At 45.2% G+C, this 7,439-nt stretch overlaps 1 long non-coding RNA gene across 1 annotated transcript; it reads right to left on the bottom strand.

Annotated features, from left to right (window-relative positions):
- Window positions 1-497: 497 nt before the first annotated feature.
- Window positions 498-4,959, bottom strand: LOC111948504. The gene is made up of 3 exons (XR_002874520.1): window positions 4,729-4,959; window positions 4,441-4,553; window positions 498-672 (listed from the first exon to the last, which is right to left on the bottom strand). It is a non-coding gene; the product is annotated as an uncharacterized LOC111948504 (long non-coding RNA).
- Between the last annotated feature and the right edge of the window lie 2,480 nt (window positions 4,960-7,439).

The raw sequence follows: 7,439 nt of genomic DNA on the forward strand, positions 1-7,439 counted from the left end.
TCTGTCTGGGATGGTTTAAATCTCACAATAGGGACATCCAGAAGTTCAGTTTCATTTGTAATTACTTTATGTACAGTAGCTCCAAAGCAGCTTAGCGGTTGTCCCTGCATCGGTTGAAGGTCTAGCTTCTTTCTGCTGCGTGTGGGAGCCGTGTCATGTTCTCTGCAGTTGCACAAACTCTCAACTAAATGTTGTTTTAGTCCGCGGTTTGAGTTCCACCTGAGTGTTCAGCTCACCGCGGCCCTCCTGGACCTGTCACCACCGCCGTCGCCGCCGCTAGAATTTGCATGGAACGCGCTCCTCGGTTTCCTTTGACGAGAAGATTAGTTTCAACACATTAGAAGGAAAAACAAATGAAGTTGGAGTTGGGTAGCAGCTGCTGGCGGGACCTCGTCCAGGCCCTCTTTCAGAAACAAATACACAAACATCAGAGACAAACTTCACTCAGGGAGGACTCTGGTGGCTGAACATCTGGAAGAGCAAGGAGGACGAGTTCAGACTCTTCATTCTGACTCAAATTCTCAATAGTTTTATTTCAATTCCTTGTTTGTTGCCTTTGGTTCACAGAATGTGGAAGCTCTGAGGAGAAATCCTTTGTTGTTTGCAGGTGAACCTGGTGGACCGTCATGTGCGAAGAGTCAGGTATGTTCACATCTGGAAGGCACATGGCATCTGAAGACACAAGCACAACGGGTAAAATGTCCTCCTGGCCCTTTAATGCAGAATGAAGAGGAAAAGAGAAAACTTGACATGAAGAAACCTCCAGAGAGGAGGTGGAGGCTCAGGTCGTCGTCGCTCATGTTGCTGTTGAAAAACAATTGCTAATTTTAATGAATAGAAATGATCTCAGTGGCTTTTATCTAACAAATGAACTGCTTGTTTAGAGTTTTGTGCACAACAATCTGCTCAGACATGTTTCTCTGTCCCTCCCCTAAATTCCCTTCTTTCAGGAAGGGGTCAGAGGGCAGGGACTGCGACCTGCCCTGGGGCGGGAGAAGGACTCCACTCCCTCATCCCCTTCTTGAGAGACTGCTTGAGTCTCTCCATTTCTTTATTTTGTACACACCTGACCCCCTTGTTCTCCTCTGGATCATCTGACAGAGTGCAGAAAGAGCTGCAGGATCCGGTTTCGCCATTCTGCCTCGTAATGTTCGGGCGAATCAATAACCAAGCCAAAACTAAAGAGAACGGTGTGACAAAACCTCCTAACTTTCAAAAATGGGTTCCCTGTCAAATTTTCAAGCGTTAAAAAATGGCTTTTAAAGGGGTTTCATCATCATTGGTTTTAGAGTTTGTCCTCTGGAGCAGTCCAGCATATTTACAGTGATTCTAGGACCATAAGGTGCAATATACAATTAAAATTGACTATGTAGAGGCTACACTACCCAGAATGCCTAGAGAGAGGCCAGGAGGCAGATGATTGGTCAGAAGGTTTGATGGAAAGTTTTTCTAGTTCATTATATGAAAGCACAGTATATGATTGTGTCCACCATTTTTCAGGGTGTCTGGATCAAAAATTCCAAAATTGAGGACCCTGGAAAGTCCCTAGGGAAAACTGGAAAAACTGGTGTGCATCAATGTTCACTGATTTGACCAATATAGACCACAATGCATTGCATTTGAAGGAATACTCTCTTTATTGGTGAAAGAGTAGTGAGTAGATTTTACGGTATCCATAATGCTCCAACAATCCATCAAGAGGTGTGGCTTCACAGTTTATCGAAGTCATTCAGAAGGATTTTTGACCATCGTGTTTCACAGAAAAAACCATCAGATTTCATGACCAAGACAAACGGCAGATTTTGAGAGAAATAAAGGGTATTAAGTCGCCTCATGATAAAATGGTATATTGATCAGATCAAAATGGCAAAAAGTTTATACTCCTTCATTTGGTTGGGTCTTACTTTTTAAAAGAAATCAATTAAAAATGTCACACAGTTGACGAAAGAAACAAAATGGACAATAATGCTCTCACTCCACAGCCTGCTTATATACGAATGGGGAAGTTGTGGAGCAGAGGTACAGGAGGTTTATGGTTACAGATGCAGTGAACGAAGACATGAAGGTAGCTGTGTAGGGGAGAGGATGCAAAAGACGGGGTTAGATGGAGGAAGCTGATTCGCTGTGGTGTCTCCTGAAGGGAAAACCCAAAAGAAAAAGACGAAGAAAGTGCATAACATTGAGCCCAACATTGGGTCACATGTCTGTGAAGGTTTGTGAATGAACGAATGGGACTGTGACTTTTCCGCATTTAGCATGAAAAAACAGTTCTTTGTTTCTAATGCTTACCAACAACACGTTTTAAGTTTTTTTTTAATTTGCTCTTTGGACTGTTCCATTGCCTTTTTCAAATGGAACACACATATCTTTGGTTCACTTCCATTCTTTGGTGAATTCCATCAATGAAAAACTGCACCAGGGTTCACTTGCAAGTGGACCTTAGTCCTCAGTTTCAAGAGTTTGCTTGTTCGGTCCACAACCAATTCACATCCAACAAAATAAATAAACGATGTAAAGACCCAAACTCTGGTTTATCTGTTTCACTGTCTGTCTGCCCGTGTAAGACATCCCCCTAATTCTGGTTTGGATCAAACAGAACTGGAGTCAAAGGCCGGGGAAATGGAATCCAGACCAGGATCGTCCAGCAAATTTGGAGCGTTTCACACCGAACGCGATTTGCACGGCAGAGGCGGACGCTTTTTTATTGGTAAGTCAATGGTACAGACACAATCGAAGGTCTGGCAGCTGTGCGATTTGAGCGGTGATTTGGAGTTGAAGTAAGGTAACTCTGGCTAGGTCGCTGCGTTGCGTCAACCCATCCGGGACTGAACTTTGGTCACGTGATGTCTTTAGTGTTTCGGTCAGCAGGAGAATACACATCTAATATGTTGGATCGACCCAATAGTTCTCCTCCTGAACTTCAGGGTTTTCTGGAACCCGTCCCGGCTACTGTTGGGCAAAGGCAGGTAAACACCCTTGAAAGTCTGTCGCATGGAGCTGGCCTGAAGGCGAGCTGGCAGCCGGAAAAAGAGCTGCTGCGGAATGGGGAGGCAGCCTGATCAGGCCTCCTGAATCTAATGAAATTGTTTCTTATATTCATCAATACAATAATAAAAGAAGGTCCCCTGTTTTTATTCTTGCTTTTATTTTTTCCCTCTTGTGTTAATGTGGGACAGCAAGCCTTCAAACTCGGTCAGAGAGAGACGGAAAGACCGCGGAAGCAGCCGTCTTTCAGACACAGCAGCGGGAGAATCTCTGAATGATCTCATGATCCCAAACCGGGAAACGTGATTATTACTAATCTTTTTGTAGAACTCTTCAAAATGAATAAACCTGTTCTCTCAACATCCCCTGTGTCTTCCATGCATTGTAAATGAGACAAACACAGATACCACTCCATATAGGTTCAGGCTAAAATTGTTAGCTGGAAGCTCCTCCCACGGGGCGTCAAGCTTATAAACACATTAATTGGGCAGGTGGCAAGCAGAGAATTCGCTGTGCAGGAAAAGGGGGCGGCCAACGTAAGTTAGTCACACCAATCACATTTGGTGTAAACGCAGACAGTAAAGACTGTTATGCACTCACAACAGCTACCAGTGTAGAACCTTTGCTGTCTAAATTGGACAAAGGAAAACAGTAAAAAAGGAAAAAAAACCCTGGTCTTTGTGCTTCTTTGTCCATCAGACATTTGTACCTTTTCCTGGATCACGTTAGGATTTCTTCACTTACTCTCTTTGGTCTTCTAAATATTCTAATGATGACTGAACCACACCAGGGTTCACTTGCAGGAAAACGCTGACACTGCTCTCCAGGCAGAGTTCAGATGAGCCGTCAGAAGGCAGAAACCCTGGAGCAGACCAACAGGCTCGGTGTGACAGCGCCCACAACATCCGTTGTGCCGTCTGTAGCTTTTTGGCCCAGATGCTGCATGCTTATTGGAGATTAAAGAGAGTTGAGGAGAAGCCTTTTGTAGATCTGAACATTCTGGCAAAGTGTTTGGAAAAATGTCATCTCCAGGTTGCTTTGCAATCCAGACCACCTTGCGCTTGTTGTCCGATTGTTTCTGTGGATCTTCCTGCTAAAACAAGGACTGCCATTGAATGCCACTTGCCTCCTGACGTCACTTTTTTTAAGTCAACATTGTGCGCAAACAGAGCGGTCAGAGTCCCAGTAAACTGTTGAACCTGCAACACATGATGTTTTCAGCTGGAGATGAGATTTCACCCCTCAGCTGGTGGCATTCCTTTCCTCCACCAACGTAATTATCTTTTCCCATTTGTCTGTTTTTGTTTTCCCCTCTCCTTCCCTCAGATACTCATTTCCTGTTTTGAGCCACGCAGGACTCTTGAGCCCCCCCCCCCCCCCCCCCCCCCCCCCGACCGCTTTGCGTCCTCATAAGTATGAAGGCATATTTGTTATTTACTGCCCTCCGGGGGATACCTGTCATTCCCCTTGCTCTGCCGTGATTGCCATGGCGACACCCAAATTCCACAGAGCGCAGGTCCCGACCTCCGGCCGCTCCGCCATAAAGCTGTGACCCCTCACCTCCACACCTGGGGACGCAGATCACAAAGAGGAAAGAAAAAAAATGCTGCTGATTGTTAGAGAAGACAGAAAAAAATAGATAAAATTCCTTCACAGGAATTCCCTTTTAAGGAAGGAAATGCAAAAATGTTTGGAAGCAGAAGACTTCCTGGTGCAAAGGTTTCAGAAGTTTTGGGCGCTCACATCCCAGTTAGGGATCCATTTTCAGCTTAATGTTCAACCCCCGCTGCTAATGTTTCTCGCCAAGGAATCGATACTCCAGCGTTCCATAATCCAACGCTTTGGCCTCCTTCCTTTTCTGATATTCAGACGTGTAATGCTGTAATTCTGTAAATGAGTTAATCCAGCTGGCGCTGGAAGGTAACCGTAGAAGATGAGCTCTGCGTGCGGCGCCGGGCCTCCTTCACGTCTCCTTGTGAGCTGACCAGCATAATGGAATCAGGAAGATTAATGATCAAACAGGGAAATAACGAGTCGGGATGAGGAACATTTGTTGACTCTTTAAACAGCTTGTCATAAAATCCAACCTTGGACACTTTGGCAGAGCTGAAACAGGAGAAGGGGGGTGGGGGTGGGGGGTTGTTCTCAACTCATTTTTGGCATTCGGTTCATCTCCTGACTGTCTGCGGTGAAGCATAAAGAAACAGAACAGGAACCGGGCCCAAACTGTGGGGACGCGACTCGGCTTGCCGTATTTATTAAAACCAGCCTGAGCTGGAGCGGTTTGAACTCCTTCCTTGTTTGCTTCACGCTGAACCTCAATTTTCCGATCGGATTTCAGAGGCTTTGTCATCCCGGAGACCCAAAGATGAGGAACACTGGAGCCTCACCGAAAACGGACCTCGCCTCTTTGCGAGTTTTTGAACTTGTTTGTTGCAAAGGGAAGCTCCTCCACATCAAGGACAACAGAGACACAAAGAGCTGGAATTAAAGAAAACATGAAGTTCTGTGTTACTGAACCTTTTAAATCATATTTGTTTTTGAGCCAATCTAAGTGGCTGAGTCACAGACCGTGTTTTCAAGGCAAGCCTGTTACCACAGCAACCACCAAATCCTTTTAAATAAAGACGTAGTGGTGCTTTTGTCTGCAGGAGGTCAAAGTACACAAACACAGGCGATGTGCTGAGGAGTCACTTATTAGATCGCAAGTTTAAAACTGACAAAATACATTCTTCCTAAACAGATGAAAAGACAAATTTCGTCTCCATCTTGACAGAAAATGATTTTGAAAAAAAAAGTTGCTAAAAAAGCTAAACCTAATCGTGATTTTAAAAAACAATTAAAAGGAAAAAAGAGGGAAAAAAGTGCAAGGATTAAAAAACTGGGTTGAACAGTGGTGTAGTGGTGTCAGTAGTCAGAGCTCTGCCTCCCCTTCTGGTCACCGGTGGGAGCCGTCCCCGGAGTTCTAGTCACACGCCAGCTCCCAGCAACCCGAGCGCTCACTTCCTGGATGCCGCACAACTGATTCTCATTCATTCAATCAACCAACCACAGCATACTTAAGCACTGCACTGAGCTGAGCTCAGAGCAAAGTATTCTTTGTCCCACACTGCTAGCATTACCTAGTGTTGGATTTGGACCTGATCTTCTGGTTTCTGACCCTGTGTCAGACTCCATTTGCCTGCCGCCTGCCCCAACTCTTGCCTGGATCCTGACTACTCCTGTCTCTCCTCTGATGATCTCATGCCTGTTATCGACTCCTGCCTGCCTGACCCTGACTTAGCTTTGTGGACTTTTAGCTGGGCTAATAAACCTGCTGCATTTGGATCCAGCTGTCTGCCTGTTCTAGGATCAAGTGGTTAGCATTCTCAGCTCACAATAAGAGGGCGCAGGTTTGAATCTTAACTGGGATCTTTCATGAGTGGAGTTTGCACGTTCTCCCTGAGGATGAGTGCATTTTCTCCAGGATCTCTCACCTTCGCCCAATAGTAGTTGGGATAGGCTCCAGCAACCCAGTTCACTTATCGACACATCCCCTTGGCGGTCACCACAGCCAATCAGCTTTCACTGATTAACACAGGTGGTTTGGCAGAGATTTTTTATGCTTCCTGACACAACCCTGTATTTTATCCGGGCTGGGGACCGGCACAGGGAGACCCAGACATGGGCCTCAAATAGGTAGGCAGTAGGATAAATGATCTTTCCAAATGATCCACACTGGATGAAGCTTGCTGTGCCCCCTGGGAATCAAGCCCTGATTTCCCATGTGCCTGTATTGCTCTTAATCAACTAAGCCATCCAGCCACAGTTCCAGCTGGGATTGGCTCCAGCAACTCCACAAGTTAAGTGGGTTTAAAAAAACGATGGATGAAAACTCTAAGCAGAACTTAGCACATTCACATAAAAAAGGTCAATAAATTATTACAAGCAGAAAAATGTTTTGTTTGTGGTCTGTTTATGATCCTAAAATGGATTATCCATGATCCATGTTGCTTGACGTGACAGAATCTATTTTTTCTTTTAATTTGTGCAACTTTTTGACCCTTTCTGACTCAATAAAATGCATTCAAAAACATTTAGAAGCAGGTTTGAGACACATCTGAGACTATTTTGAGAAAAATGTCTTATGAAATCAAATGAAAATTGTTCATGTGTGAATGTTCAAACCGATCGATCGCGGTTACAGTTTAATAAAATGAACAATCCGGGATGAAAAAAGCTGTAAAAGAGGGAAAGAGTGCATCTGCCCTTTCACACACTCCCCACCCTCGCCGTGTTTTCTCTCCTCTCCTGTCTTTGTTTGAAAACAGCTTTCAATTTCCTGGGCAGCGGCCTTCAAAGGCAGCAGGAGGAGAGTTTAGGGGGGGGCACGAGGCGCAGTGACAGCTGGGAGGCTGGAGAGTCTGACCCCGGATCAGAGGGTTTGAGTTTGTGCCCGCTGCAGACAGGCTGCC

This window comes from Oryzias latipes, chromosome 13, assembly GCF_002234675.1.
Source record: "Oryzias latipes chromosome 13, ASM223467v1".
Lineage (NCBI taxonomy): Eukaryota > Metazoa > Chordata > Actinopteri > Beloniformes > Adrianichthyidae > Oryzias > Oryzias latipes.